Source organism: Falco peregrinus, chromosome 4 (assembly GCF_023634155.1).
Source record: "Falco peregrinus isolate bFalPer1 chromosome 4, bFalPer1.pri, whole genome shotgun sequence".
Lineage (NCBI taxonomy): Eukaryota > Metazoa > Chordata > Aves > Falconiformes > Falconidae > Falco > Falco peregrinus.
This window is the reverse complement of record NC_073724.1, coordinates 12,897,584-12,914,482: the sequence shown is the minus strand read 5'-3', so window position 1 is coordinate 12,914,482 and position 16,899 is coordinate 12,897,584. Positions and strand designations below refer to the sequence as shown.

Below are 16,899 nucleotides of genomic sequence, written 5' to 3'. Positions count from 1 at the left end.
TTTTATTACTAAGCAAAAAAAGAAAAGTCCAAGCACAAATATGTTTTCTAAAACAGCAACGACTTAACAACCACCACCATTCTATTCTGATAAATACATGAAATTCTCTGTTATGTTACGCCCTACTAAAAATAAAGTGTCTGAACATTGGCTTCTCTCAGGCTTTGCAGTCCCTGCATCCCCGTCTCATCCTTCTGCAGATGTACCTCTTTCTCCTCCTTCCTCCAGGATTGGTGTTAGCTGATCTCACCGATACGGCTTTAAAGACCACTTCTGTGATGATAATTCCTGGAGCTTCCTCCCCACTCCTGACCCATCCACGCTGTGTCCTGTAACACTGCTGTCCCTTGCAGTAGCTCAACGTTACCAGAGCTCGTCCGGGGCTCTAACCACAACATCAGTTGTGACAGAACAACCTAACTGTTGCTTAATTTTTATCAATTAACTGAAAACAGCCACATGTAGAGATAGGAGAGTTTGGCTCCCGCTTGCCAGGCACAGAAGGCCAAGTCCTGCTGAACCAGTGCGTGCTGCCTTTCATGCAACATCACTACCCCGTTTCCAAACAATCTAGACAATAAGTCAATATTTAAGATTAAAATTATCTATGAATAATACAGCAGTTGTTCCTAACCCATTATGCTTAGGCTGGAGAGCCAAATTAGTGTGTTCAGAAAGGAAAAGTTACAAATGCACGAATGTTTAGCAATGTGGCTAGAAGTAAATACAAGTGCAGTTACAAACCAATTTTATTTCTTCCCTATATGACTCCTCAGAGTCTCCTAAAGGGGGTTGATTCTCAAACGTTCCTTGAGTGTGAAACTTCATCAGACAATTTTTTTTTTTAAAAAAAAAATCTATAGAAATTGTGAACTCTAAGATTTTTATCTACTATCTTCTGATAAATATAATCACAGTAATGCATGTAAAGAGGTCAGTAAGACAAGCTGCATGGATCTTACATTACTAGAAACAAAATCACCGTGCTTATGGACAGGTAGCCTGATATTTCCCCCTTTGGACATCACATAGGAATAGATAAAAGGGTTAATATATACTTGGTATTTTTGTAACAAACAAGATATCAGCTGGTAGGTAAGACCATACAGAAAAGCACTGCTGAAGCCCAAGGAAAATACCAGCTGTCTCTGCTCAGAGAAGACAGATTACCACCTGTCCTGTTATCTTCCATACACAATACAAAGCACGTTGGTCATTTTAACAGGGATAACTGTACCCATATGCTGTTTAATTTTGTGCTGCACTCTGCCTACTTGTAAATAGTCGTGATGGATCATTCTAAAACATAGATTAGTCCAGTGGTGATGTTTAGCTAGAGGCTGAACTTCACGCCTACTTTAGCTCTCAGAAGCCTTAATCTACAGTGTGTTATGTTAACATCCTTACTTTAGGCAAACAACGGAAGACAAACATATGCACATGCATTTGCACACATGCACACGGGGAGGAAAAGAATTTTAAAATATACTAAAATTTTCAAAATTTTTTAGAGAAAAATTGTTTTAAATCACAGGCTGGTTAAAGAGCTTTGTTTTATATACTGTGAGAAGTTCTGCTTACATTTTAAGCAATGCTCCAAATAGTTGTAAGATCATAAATATTGCTGTAGCTTTCAAACCAACATGAACAAGAAAAAAATAATCTTCCCACATGCTATACGGCAAGAAAATAAATAAATAAAATCTGTTCCAGTAAGTTTTACAAAGTTAGTAGAACATGCCATTTAGGATACAAATATCATGATCGGCACTTTGTTTAAGAGCAAATAACTAAAGTCTCAGCAACAACTTCCTATTGATTTAGACATTGGTTCTCACAAGTGAACTGAGTGTTTTTATCTTTGAAATATGGCTCCGCATTATTAGTTTTATAACACAGTCTGAGTTTTATAAAGAAATATGCAAGATAATCATCTACGGTGTAACTCTGCCACCTTCACAACCATAGCTCTACCAAAAAAAACACTCTCAACCTGAATCTTCAGATCACACATGAGCTGCAAACGTTATTAGAATATTCTGGCTCCTCTTATTATTATTTTTCTGCCATTCTCTGTGTTGAAGACCAAAAAAAAAAAAAAAAAAATCCCAGAGGAAAAAAGGCACTTGGGAAGCACTGGCATAGAATACAGCTGACTGCTGTCTGTCAGCCAGATGTTAGTGGCTAAAAGCTGCACCCATTTACAAGGAATAGCAAGGATGTCTGAATAGGAGTCAGGAATACATCAATGAGGAGTGAGATGAAGGATCTCAAATTTTGACTGTCTCTGAAACTTCAGAGATTTGGAGTGCTCTCTAGCCTTGCTCAATCCCTGCAAATACTTTGCCCTAGCAGCTGTTCAGATGTTCAAACAGATGTTTGTAAAAAATGATGAAATGATTATTCTGTATGAAGCTGTTGCATCATGGTCTAAAAAACTGCTAGTTACTGCAGGGCTCTGAGACAATGCACTGTGGTTTTGACCCAGAATCAAGTATTCACTTATGCTGCTTTCAGTTTTAGAAAAAATTAAAAGACTCAGAGCTGTGAAAGATTTGAATGGAAAAGAAGGATCACAAATTCCATGTGAAAGCTCTAGTCAGTCACTCATACAACTCACTATTACATCAGGTGTGAAATTCATGATAGCTAAGCAGAAACACCACCATATCCATCCCTACATGTTGTTTTTGCCAAAATAATGACACAAATCATAAATCCACCACTAGACTTTTCAGTATTTCAAACAATAAAATGTTACCACATGTTTAGTCATAATATATAATTCCTTCCTTGTCTGCACTTGGTATCAAGTTGCCGAGTTATCAAAATAAAAATAAGTACAAGAATTCCCACCCAGAAAACCCCAAATCCACAGAACATGATTTTCAACAGTGACATACAACTTATTGTTATAAAATTAAACCAAGGTAACTTTCAATTTTAAAACATGTTATATTGTCGTTCAACATGCAAGACATTCACAATTTATTGACAAATCACCTTAAAATATCACGTCATTTAATTAGCTTCCACTTCACTGATGCTGATAAAATTTTATCCTCAGCTGAAGGAAGTCAAGGCTTTTCTTATGCTGATCTACACAGGAACTGAGATTCACATGTTGCTTTTAATAAAGCTTAAAATGCTCTGAAGATAAACATGAAGGCATTTGCCTTCTTAAAATTATTTCCCTGTTTTGTAAGGAAATATACGTTCCTTCAATCAGATTTTAAAACAACACTTGTAAATCTACTGAAACACAAAATAGCTTTTATATCTGAACTGCAGACACATTATTCATTTGTACTCTATCTCCAGATACATGCAGAATTATGTAACTTAATTAACACAGGTTTGCTCTGAGCATATTCAACTGCTTGTTAAAAGTATCACATACAAGTTAATGATATAGCTATCAGTACTCTAAGTCTGACCAAGCATTAACTTCTCAGCCCCGGCAGTGTGCTCCCACCACCTGTGCCAGAGGTAATACCCGAGCGTCAATGACACAGCTTTGCTTCAGCCTCAAAATGACAGATTTTGCCACTCCAACTAAGCCTAACCACAACAGCCCATTAAACAATGGTTATAATACTGAATTACACTGAATGATTCGTCTTGGATTATTATAAATGGACAAAACCCCAAAACATGCAACCAAGAGATAAAAATAAATTACTTTTTACAGCAATTTTTACAGAAATTAAGGAATGCCTTGAGCTCTTTTTCTTTCAAGAGCAGAAAAATTAAGTTAACCATTAAAAATGTTATTTCATCGCTTTCATAAGTTTATTCCCTGTAGAGTAGTCTAATATTTTACCTAAAACCCTACATTATGATTTGTCTATATTATAGTAAGCAGTAAATACTGTAAACACAAATTTATTCTGTTAGCTACTATATTAAATGCATAGGTTTTTTTAACAGTCAGCTCACACAAACTCTAGAACACGGTCTTATAAATAAATAAATTGTTTATAGTTTAGGCACTTTGAAAGAATAAATCTTCTATGCAGTCAAAATTTTATTGCTTCAGTCTAATCAGACCTTTGTTCTATGTAACCAAACACAGTTCTGTAATCCAGGCAAGAAACAGCGGTCCCTACCAGATGTCATTACTTAAGGCTTACAAATCAGGTGAAAATAAGGAACTTCAATAGGTGAAATTTTAAGAGCTCAGCTGATCCTTAGGTTAAAGTCAAACAAAAAAACCAAAACAAAACCCCAACACACAATTACAGGCACAAATACAGTATACAGAAGTCACGAAAAAGTAACAATCTGGAAGAACATGATCTTTTCGTACCTTTGCCAAATACTTAATTATAGTCTGGTAGCAATATGCCATAGCCCTGCATGCTACCCTGATGGCAAGAAGAGATTATCACCTTTGGCTGCTTATTCACACCCCTTTACCAAAAGCTACCCTCACCGATAAAGATCTGTTTAAATGTGTTAGCTTAAATAAAGGCTAAGTAACAGCTAGCACATAGCCTTTCCCTACCATAGTTTTGTCAAAATAATTCTGTAGACTTCAAATAGCATAACTTAATTCAGTTTTTCTTAAAACAGATTGTCTTGGCAGTGGCTACACATGCAGTTCTGCTGCATCTGAGTGGGGCTGTACTAACTGTAGGGGAGGACTAAAGCAAACCCGACTAAACTCATAACCTGGCCTAACAGTAGCCAGAAGAGCACATCTGACCTAACTTGACAGAAAAACAGTTAGTGTCACACCCAGCCAACCCCCCACCTCTGTGGGGTCTCACCCACAAAGAGATGAGGTTATTCTCCTAGTCCCCACTTTCTCAGCCATGCAGTAATAAAAGCAATTTGCCCAGGACACCACAGTCTGGTACTTCAACAGCTGCCATCTGGAGGTCAGCTCCACAGTACTGGAATTTCTTTCCCCATGCACCCAAACCAGCCTGTGCTTGCTGTAATTCTGCATTTCTAAATGTCACAAATATCTTTTTTCCCTCACCCCCCCAGAAGATTTACGAAGAATGAGTAAGCACCTCCTCTGTTTCTGCTGTGGTTCTTTTTTGGGCCTATATAACCTCTCAAGTATTTAATCACCTGTTATATTATGCAACTATTATATAGATTATACCAGGCCTGATTTCCTCCAGTATTGTGACTGAGATACAGCAAGCCAGACCAGCAGCAGGCTAGAACCAGCCACTTATTGGTAGGTTTTCTCTGCAGTCTTAGGTCAGTGAACAGACTTCTAGGCTGAGCTATCTCACATAAAACTCTCACATAAAATTAATACTAACACAAACCCTTCCAAACTTTATTCAGGTTACTGATTTTAAATGGGAGACAAACTCATTCATATTAGCATCTCCTGCGTCTTCTCATTCATAACTATGTCTGCCGATGGGCTTAGTAAAGCAGTAAACTTCGTGGTTGTGGGGCACCATTTCCCCTGTGAAATTTCACAAAAAACTGCTTATCTCGCCATGCACAAGATGAGCAGTGGCACAGCATCACAAGACCTGCAACAGTAGGGTGGTTTACCCTGCACCTGAACTGAAAAATCTGGGATACTCAAAGCAATCTGTGAACATCTTTGGACCTTGTCTGTGACTCACTGCAAACTTCTGCAAACTTTAGAAAAAATTGTTTCTAATGACCTGTTGGAGAACTTAATCTGCAAGGCTGTTCTTCTAAGCTGCAAGGAGACACAGTGGGAAGAAGTTTAGGGGCAAAGCCCGAGTTCAGTATCCAAAGAGACTCACCTAACAGCACTTGCTGCCTCTGCCTAGGAAGGTGTCTACAACAGCACTTTTTAAAAGTAAAACACATCTGCTCCCTGCAGCTTTCATCTCTTCCGATCCACTTTCAGGATGTTTACTCTTAGGCTAGGTTGTAAGCTCTTCTGATCCTGTGAATGCTGGATTTCACTCTATAGTCAGTATTAAAAAGGGTGAAAACTAAGCAAATTTTCTTAACAAGTTCCTGACTTGCTCAGGATCTATGACGATGAATACCGATTTCTTAGAAGGACATGTTAACAAAATACTATTTAGAGGAGAAAACAACAACAACAACAACCACCCCCCCCAAAGAAACCCCAAACTATTAATACATTAAAAGTTAGCCACACAATGATCTATATTTTCATACTGAAGAATTTCCTTACAAGAAAAGTAGTAACAGACATATGTCAGATATCATTATATGAAAAGAACAGAGCAACAAAAATAAGCCAACCAAAGATGTTATAACCAGGATAAAGTAATTATTTTTCTCCTTGTAATATGTGATCTTTGGAACTCTGGGAAAGATTATAAGTCTTTTTTTGCAAAACTTCATATAGGAAATTGATTACATCTTTTTCTCTGTTGCCTAGAATAACATAGCCAGAACAAAAATGTATTCCTAACTGGTTTATACTTGCCTCTATTTTATTGCTCTGAAATGTTCATTATAAGCTCTTGATCAAAAATGAACATATTCATAAAGACATTTATTTTATTAACAGAAAAGGTAAAATAATCTCACATTGCATTTACCAGAATTTTCATTTTCTCCCATACAAATGTGTGCACAAAAAGATCCACAATGGAAAGTCTGAGAGTACAACTTTAAAAAGACCTGTGCTGGATTGATATTAGCCTTCCTCAGTGTATCTCTTGATTTCCCTCCCGAGTAAGAAAGCAGTGAAGTAAGCTCTAAACAACAGCTAAGAGAGATACTTTATTGCATCAGATTTATGACAACCTGAAATCTATTACTTTCCCTTATAAACTCAAACATAGTTTGGCATTGACATTATTTTGAACTCTTCCCATATGAGTAAAAGCTGAGAGGCTTTGAGAAGGGGGGTTGGACTTTACATCCTCTAGAGGAACCTTCCTACCACCGTAATTCTGAGGCTATTATATAAACAACACCCTGCTAAATATACATGTTAAAACACTCAGATTAATAAAGTATTTCTAGGTGTATTTTCTGTTACAACTTCAATAATTCAATCACTATTCTTATTAAATGAACCCTGCAGCAGAAGACCTCCTTCATGCACACTACACAGAATATTCAACTACGTTCACAAAGGCAATAAACATGCAAGGCCACTTCACACAGCCTCTAACAAATCATCTCTAGCTAGCTGTACAACGACCTCTGTAAAAGCCTCAGTGACAGCATTTGTGTACTTCAAATATAAAACAAACAAAAATTAAATACTCTTTAAATTTATGATTAATTTCATTTATATTGTAGGCTCTGTGTTTTTAAAAGAGACTAACACATTGCTGGCTGTATAAAAAAAACTGGCATGCCCTCAAGGAGCATCTTTGAACTTAAAAGTCTGAAATGGTATGATCAAGGAAGACCATCTTCCACAAGAGACCTTACTTTGCTTCTGAGAATATTAGGCAACTGAAAAACACGGGAAAAGTCAGGTGTTGCTGAGTTTTGGTTTCCTCTTTAAGTTAATCTTTACCTGAAATGAATTGGAAAAGTAACGATTGCAAGTCAAGAGAAAAGAGAAATATTGCTTTAAAACATTCTGTTTCTTAACGTGAAATCTCTGTTCAAACTCATAAGCCCTAATATCAAACAATCTTGAATAAATTAATATAAAACTCTACTGGACCTTTCAAGTTTAGGACCCTAACATCTAGTATCTGCATAAATTCACTGTAAAAAAATGTATATTTTAGTATGATTCAGTGTCTTTACAGTGAGGAAGTAAAGGCAACTACAAATCTTACTTTGTAATCCAAGAGACTTCTTCATTTACTTTCAAAATTGCAAGCATCCAGATTACAAGAGAGGAAAACATTAGTAAATAGTACCATTTCTAGAAATCTGCTTTATCAGCACTTACTGGGTTGCAATTCAGACAGAAATTTTGCAGGGATGTAATTTACTGGACAATTATAATATTTGCAAGTAGGTATTTTTTTTTTATCATGAGTACATCTAACTATCATTTTTGTATTTTTTTCTGTAGAATTTATCAAAAAATATCTACAGGAAAATAATGCATTGCTTAATTTTTAACAACTACTGTGGTTTTGCATATTAATCAGACTTACTGTACTTTTGCAGCAAACAACATATTGTTTGCATCAATTTTTACAATCTCCCCACCCAAATATTTCCAAACTAAGTCCATTTCCTACTTCTGGCTCATTTTTGTGTTGCTACCTTGTCCTTATTGGAACTATAACTCTGATCTAAGAGGGAACATTAAACAATAAATGACAGAGGGAAACACTCAAAAGGCAAATCTTTACCCGCAACAAGAGTACCACAGGTTTGGCTGAACTCTTCCTGTTACCTGGGTTTCTGCACAGCTCATCTAAACCAGGAATCACTCTGTGAACTAAAATGGTTTTCTATCGTCTACAGTTGTTACCGATTCCAGTGTGGAAAACACAGCAGATCTCTCCAAAAAAAACCCCCAAACAAACTATGCATATGAATCACATAAACAGCTATTATTTTTTTAATTCTTAAACATAGGTTTTGTTTCTACCAATTTTTGAAAATATTTTACTTGGAATGAAGCCTGAAAAGTCACTGCAAAATATTTTACTGATTTTTTCCTAAAATCTGACAATAAGCAAATTACAATGTTGATCTGCCCATCTCAGTAAAGCTGTCCTAGCAGAAGGGCCAGCCTCCTTTAAATAGTCAGCAATAAAGACTCAGCTGGCACTTCTTCCTCAAAGTAGTCAATAAAGTGCTACCTTTGTTGTATAGAGCTCCTATACAAGGCATTTCTATATAGCCATAGGTCTCTATAGATACATATTCTACTGACGCCAGGGTTAAAAAGCTATACTAGTTCAGGGCCACAAAACACATTAATTAAAGTCTGGAATATAGTGTGGCTTCCTGGCCTCAGTACTCTCTGACATAACTCCTTTAAAAACCCATTTTCTTTTTCTTTTAGGCCAGTTCTACCCTTGCACTACAGTCTATTATAAAACCTGAAGACATAATACAGACAGTCCTGAAAGCTAAGAGGAAGCTGTGTTATATTTTTAAAATAGGTAATAATATACTCTTACGTGTATTTTGTATTATTTTTAAATACTAATGAATTTATCACTTTTTAAGGCAGCAAGGACACAATGGGAATTTTTAAATATATATATATATAAATAATATATTTTACCGTATTGATTGCTTTATAGAAAATTCTTAAAAGAAGGTCCAAGGTTTTAAATACCGTAACTTCTGCAACACCCTCATATGTGCAAATGTTTGGTGTGCTAAATGTTAAGGCGGCACACACACATACAGTTCTTCAATGAGGAAAAAACCAATACCTCAAAGATGTGTGATAGGTAGTGTAAATATTGGGGTATAAATTTATTTATACAAATTCATATTTGTACCAGTGGTTCAGAAATCAACAGCCCAGTGCTGACCACCCTGAAAACACAGAACAGACAGTAACTAGGATGTTTTTGCTAACCATCTAAAAGAAGAAATGTCTCCATTACTTAGCTTGTCAAATGCCTACTGAATCTGACAAAGTCAAGTTAGCAATCTAACTAACGGAGCAATACACTTCCAGCAGGTGTATTTACAGCTTAAGGACACTGTCTGCCAACATGACAGGTATTAGAGATGGCTATGGCCCACCCAGACTAACAAACAGCCCACAGATTTGATACAATACTACCTCTGTAATTACTATTATCCTAATGACGTGTGCTATGAACAAATGTGCAGCAGTTTGATTGAAATCTTGTGTAGGCACAGCCTCCATTCTTAGTTCATTTCTTTTTATTTCTTTTGCAAGTATTCCAGATATAACCTAAGTCCTAGTTTGTAGCCTTTGTACCAGTCTATTTACACAGAACTATTCAATACAGATCACTTCATGTAGAGATAAACCCCGCTTTAGGAAAGAAAAATCTGTAAAGAAAGAAAAACAGCACATAAAAGGGACTTTAAGGACAGACGAGTTTCTCAAGATAACTAGGCCTTCAGAAGACAAATGAAAAATAGCACTAGAAATACAGATTAACAGCTCTTTTACTGGAAGCATACCCAAGGCTGAAGGAAAAGCTGGGTGGAAGATTCAATGGGTAAAAGGCGAATACTCTATCATTAAAATAAATGAAAATCTTTCACATTAGGGCTTGCCATTCTTAACTACAGAGGGGAGAAAAAAAATCCAGTGTATTTCTGATTCCTGTCTACCAGAAAGTAAGCAAACAATAAAAACATTACTGGATTTAAAAATAACTTTTCCACCACTCAAAACCAGAAGAGCATGTCTGTATCGCCAAAAGGTGCTCACAAATCGTTTTTGTCCTCAACTACAATCTTTTTTGTACTTAATCTTAAATAGAATTCAGACACATTTAACAGCAAGTTTCCCTGCCTCCTTAAAATTTTCATAAACTATAACGGTTAAATGACAAAGGAGACTCTTTGCATTACACTCCCTTCAAAATCTTCCTATGCATTACCAACAATCTACGTAGAACTGCAGGGATTTGGCCCTGCTAATGAACACGTTCAGGTGCCTACAATCACCAGAAGGCCAGCTTGCCCCAGGACACAGACAGATGCCGGCACTTGTTCATAAATGGCCAGAGAGTTAACACAATAAGTATTTCCAAAATAATGTGCAAATCCTAGAAAAGAACAGAAACCTGAAATAAATCTCCCACTCACCAGACGTCAAATAATTATGAAAAAAAATTCTAATTAATAAAATCCCTTGTAAACAAAATCCCTTTAACCTTCACTGGAATGAAAGGCTCTTACTATCTCCACATGCTACCATCGTATTTATCACCAGTTTTAATTATAAACTGTGTTGCAGAGATTTCTATAGGCTAACAAGTCTCATTTCACATCACCAGTAATCCTTAACACAGAACAAAGCTGCAAGAAACAATAATGCTCTACTATGAACCGCTTACTGTGAATTACCTGAAATTTATTGTGACTGCTACTTTTCTAAACAAAATGGTAAAGCATGCTCAGAAGGCGTTTGTGTATTTTGACCATCTTCATCATCACCGCATTTGCACGCTTAAAATATTCAGAAAGATGTTTACTACCTTACCAAAAGAAATCACCCTACCTTATATTTTATTGCTGTTAGAAAGAAACAATTACCTTCCCATCACCATAAAGCTTACTTCTCCCCAGTGTAACAAAACACAGCATCTGCCAGCATTAACTTTATTTCTATCCATAAAAAGGATGAGGGCCTTCAGACAGTATTTTCCAATGTATTTTGGATAAAATCCTCTTTCATAAAAAGCACTTGCCTCCCTCTAATTAGCTCTAGCATAGCTCTACTCCTTCGTGATTCTTGTTGTAGAAACACTCTCATTTCCAAGCACACCTTAAACTTCTTAAAACATCCTCAAAAAGGTGAGATCTGTACTATTTCCCAATCAGTGCCTTAAAAAGTACATCTGCAAAGCTTGCCATAACTTTTAATAGTGCCCATATTACTGCCTTTAGGGATGATACAGTAAATCTGAGATACAAAAATAAAATGCGCAGGCTCATAAAAGATCTTTATTACATACAATAATTGAAAATATATTTTTTATTTTATTTTTTAAGGTAGACTTTCTCCGTGTATTAAAATAATAGAGTCTTGAACAAGATCTCTGAATAAATTTGCACAGAATTTTTATTTCAAGTGAGATGTACGCTAGCATTTGTTTTAAAAATGTTTAATTAAGCATACACGTGTGTATTATAGGTTGCATATATTTTATTTAGATCATCACGAGGAATTAAGTTAAAGTCTAAAGTTAATGTGTTTATTACTTAAAACAGTTGAATCTATATGAACACTGACATGCCTTAACATTCCGTTCAATTGACTCATTTCCCTTACAATAAAAAAAAAAAAGCAATGTAACTTCTTCCAAAGTCTGACACACTACTACACTTACAGAAGAGCCTACCTATGATTATTCCCACTATGCACACATGTTTCAGACATGATTTTTACTTATCAGCCAGAAGAGTTTCCAATACTTCTATAGCAGGAACAATCAGACACAACTAATCATCAGGCATTAGACACACTAAGCCATATGTCTCAACAAATCATCTTAGCCAAAGTAAAAATTACTTCCCTGGGAGGATATTATTTCTCCAAATCATTTAAAGAGAAAGACAAAAATTTGAATTATTAAGGTCAGGAATAAAGAGATCACTACTCTTAATTTACCTTCCCATGTTTCAGGTCCTAGCCACAACACAGCGCTGAACCTGGGGCCACCACCACCCAATTTTTTTGCTGGGAGCCATCCCCCTTTCGCTCTCACAAGGGAACAGCTCACTGAGTTCCTCAGAGTCCACCAACAGAGTTTAATAAAATACAAATTTCTGGAACTACTAGATGGACAATGCTCTACCTAGCTTGGAGAGACACATGACCACAGCTTCCTTGGCTTGCTGTCCCCAAGCCAGCACCAGCCCTGGGGGCTTCCCTCTCCCACCCTCTGGCAGCACCAGCCCAGGCAGCCTGTGCCCAGGGGTCGAGCCCCTGCAGAGCTGCCAAAGCCCCGTTATACACGCTGCAGAGCATCAAAAGCCTTAGATCCAGCAGAGAAGACAAAGGACAGCTGAGCAAGGACTAAAACTGCAGGTACAGCCGACAGCATATTCAGAAAACATACATACTTTTAAGAGCCCCCAGAAAGAGGAATGAGGGGAGGGAACAGAGCCCCGAGGGCCTGGCACCTTCTGCCACTGGGCACAGCGCTCCGTTTGCTCACACAAGGCCAGCTGGCAGACCTGATGCAATTGAGTGCCTGCCAGCAGAGGTGGCCGAGGATATAAAATACCCTTTTCTGTGTAACGTGCACACATCAAGCTACCTTTAAATGAAATCTGCTGAGAAAGACTAGTGTGTAACCAGCTACTTTCAACTGTTCCCTGCTCTTCTGGTGGTCTATGGATTTACAAGATGCCATCAAGATGAATCACAGGCAGAGACAGTATGTGAGATCTGGTTAATAGTTAATGTCTTCAGATGCAGACCACAGGTCAATTCAAACTTTCTACTCTCCTCTTCAAGTATAAAGATACTGCACAGATCCTCTGCAGTCTTGCATACCAGCAGCTCACTTCAACACAGGAATATTTCAAGTAAGTGTTAAAAAACCCCAGCCAAACAAAAAAGAAAACACAAAACGCCACAAAACCTAAAAATGCACATCATATTTCAGTTAAATACGTCCCAAGGAGTCTACATTTCCCATGAAGAAAGGCAGAGTAAAAGCTACTATTGTTTTCTGACACGCTGTGCTTCTGAAGTTTCATCCACAATTCTGTTCTGTCCCTTCCACTTCTCCTGGGTTCACTAATTTGCGTACTATATGAATAACTATGTATTTCTTCAAAACACTAATGTTCCTTAGGAAGTCAAAACAGTCTGAACAGCAAATCACACTTTCTTATCCTGCAGCCTCCCTTACTGTGTTCTTAATTGATGAATAAATGACAGTAATGAAATAAACTCCAGTTCTGATTGAAGTTGCCAGAGCCGCATGAAAACCAAAGAATTAACAATGTTTCACCTACTGATTTACTTTGTAGGCACAGAATTGTTTACTTTCTTCAATGCCTTAACTGTGGTCAGGGTGGTATGCATATATATATATATATATATCATCTTAGAGACAGAATCCCTGCATCTATTTTCATGTTAATATAGTACTAATTGGAATTTTTATATAGTATGAGTAGATTTCTGGCCTCAAGTTGCCTCTTAACACTTGCTTTAAAAAACTATACTAGGTTGAGCAGAAGCGTCACATATACCAAGCTTGTCAAATTTGGAATCATTTGTGCAAACATTTTCAGAGTCTGTTCCAACTTTCCTGTGTCCTTTTTCATGCGTGTGCTTGGACTCAGCATTCCAATAACGGTCTCATCAATGATTCACCTGTACTGTACCTCTCTATTCGTATTTGCCAACACAACTTGGAAAATCCTAGAAGGCTATATAATGTAATTCCAGTCCTTTACAGCACCGCTCCCTGACAGACTATGGTCCCATAATGCTAAACTGAAAATACACCTTTCGTACTTAGATATACGATGCAACATTTGAATGCAAGCATATATACCTGCCAAGCCGTTCAGTTCAAATATGGGGGGCGGACTTAGCTTTATCACTACTTGTTTAGCTGATAACATTTGTTTTGTGTGCAAACCCTTCAAGTTGTGACTAACTATTATCAGGTAAATTCATTTTGAGCTAGGTACCTCTACTTCGGTGGCTCTTTCTACATATTATCTATTAATTCAGCAGTTTTGTGTGAGCTTAAAGGAAACAGTCACTGCTTGATTCTTTCTATAAAATCATAAGTTAATTTGAAGAAAAGTAAATCAGTTTTTTCACCATTACACTGTTCTTCTATAGACAAAATCTCCTCACACTCATCTAATCCTCTATGAAGACTGGTTTAGATCAAGTTTCTTTTTTGTCATAACTGAAGTCAGGAAAAGATTAAACTTACTTTCTTCTTTTCAGTAACAAAATATTTAAATGGTGACAGCATATTGAAGGAGCAAAACCAGGGACTGTGACTGCTAATTACTGCTCCCATTTCCTACCCTCTTAACTTTGAAGCTCTAAATCTATTCCATGACAGAGCACAAATATGCATGAGTTGCGATTCTCCCTCCAGAACAGGGAAAACTAATTGGCAGCCTGAAGGCTGAATTCAGCTCCGCAGGACTGTTTTGCTGGGCTCCCACAGTGGCCTACAGCAAGACTGCACTTCATGTACTGGGCTGAACAATCTGCTCAGCTCACAGGAGAGCAGGAAAAAAAAGGGAAGGAGGAGACATAGGTGGTGGGAGGAATGAAAGAGCGTGGGTGAATGGCTGATGAGCTGAAAATGGGAGTGTAACCATTCCAGCACTTTCCTGAGTCGCCTGTGTGGAAAGCAGCTAACATGGAGCAGAGCTGGAGCAGGCTGGGTCCCTCACTGGGTCTGGACTGATTCCGCTGCAGTGACTGAGGCAACCACGCCAGGCTCTCCAGCCCACATGCCTTTTGTGATGGGCTTTTAAGGGGTAGCTTTGCTAGATCTACCAGACAATTAGGGTAGACCAGAAGTGAACCAGTGCCCCAAGGACCCTGCAAAGAGAGGGGAAGGCAGTACCACTCCTGCATGGGAACTACAATCTTTTCAACAGGAGGTTGCACTCTTGGAGCAGAGAGATAGCTTGGATGTTCCTGGCCTGGGCACAAGGCCCTCTTTTCTTTGCAGCCACTGTGTATTAAAGCAAAGGGGATTAATTTGACTTTATAGGCTTTCCCTGAGCATGGGTGAAATTAAAATCAGTGACACTCATTCTGTTCCTGTAGGACTGGTCCCAAATCTGGCAGGAACACACTAAACTGAATTCAGAAAAAGAAGTGTCCCTGTACCATGCTCACCTACATATTATTAGGATTTCTCTTTTGTAGACTTCTCTCTCTGAACAACGGAGGGTTAAATACACAATCACCTTGATATATTCATCTGATCCATGAGCAGCTGGCAGGGAGAAATAAAAAAAAAAAAGGTGACCCACATCCATAGGGAATTAGCAATCCAGGCTCTAGAGAAACAAATCCATAGAAGGAAAATAGAAAATTACAAGTTAAGAACTCAAATTATATCCCAGCACCACCCAAAAGGGATAATTTTTGGAACATTTCAAAGGACTTTGAAAGTTATTTGCAACTAGTGCTAAAAATAGCTAGAAAACATTTCAAACCATTCTTAAAACAGAGCAATGAAGAGCAGTTTTGTGAAGAACAAATGTAACAGTGAGTGACTCCCCAGTTGCTCCATGGCTGACAGCCGTCTTTGTGACCCTCTGAGACCAAGATTTAATTTCTTCCTGCCTCAGTTTTTCTGTCTAGAGAACAGCAACAGTAAAACCACCTTTTTTTCTTTTTTTTTTCCCCTCAATAATGGGCATATTTTAACATTTATAAATTGCTTTTGAAAACTTCATTTGAAACACCTACAGATACACAGAGAAGAATGGATTTTCAGGGTACTCTTGCAAAAGGAAACATATCACAAAGGAATGCCAGGATACCAAAGTATATGCACTGATTCTCTTTACTCTATACAGGGACAATATTTACTAAAATTAGCTGGCCTTTATGATTTTTTTTTTTTCATATTTGGAAAATACTGTTACTGTTTTTGGTTTAAAAACCTAATTATTTCAAGTTAGCATTTTAAAAAGAAACAGTTTGCAATTCCCACCATTACACCTTTTATTAACATCAAAGGACCAGTTCAGCACATTAATAGTGAAAAAGCTACATACTGAGGAGATTTTTATTGTTTTTATTTTACTAGCTAATTCCATGATTGCTGTTTTGCATATTTCATTGTCTGCTTCTTCCGTAATTACTAAACTCTAGTACATCTTACTTTATAAGGAAACTTTTCTATCATATCGAGTATCTTGCCAAAAAAATTGCTTGATGCCTATTTATGAAAGGACAGACCTCTGCACTGCATTTTAATTTATGTTTATTCAGAAAGTCATACATAGGTAAGTATTCATATATTTTGAAGAAAATTTGATCAGTTAATAAACCAGAGCCATATCTAATAGAAAGAACAGTCCAGAAGAAGACAATTTTATAAAATATTTTAGTGAAGTCAGTTATCAGCAGAGCCTTTCCTGTTTTAAAACCTCACCACAGACTACTACCAAAGAACTAATTCCACTAATAAAGCTGGAGCCAAACAAATTATCTTCAGATAAAGCTGTCTACGACAGAGACTTGCTAGTGTCTGATGAAAAATTTAAGTACAGCATGGTATTCAAGGAATCTGCTTAATTATTGCCATCTTACTCTTGTAGCATTTTTAGTCTATATATTCTCTATACTTGAGGGTGAAAAAAAGT

At 37.2% G+C, this 16,899-nt stretch overlaps 1 protein-coding gene across 7 annotated transcripts in view; it reads right to left on the bottom strand.

Moving 5' to 3' along the window:
- Positions 1-16,899, bottom strand: part of ROBO1 (roundabout guidance receptor 1) — a 650,768-nt gene that overhangs the window by 244,653 nt on the left and 389,216 nt on the right. The window lies entirely within an intron of this gene.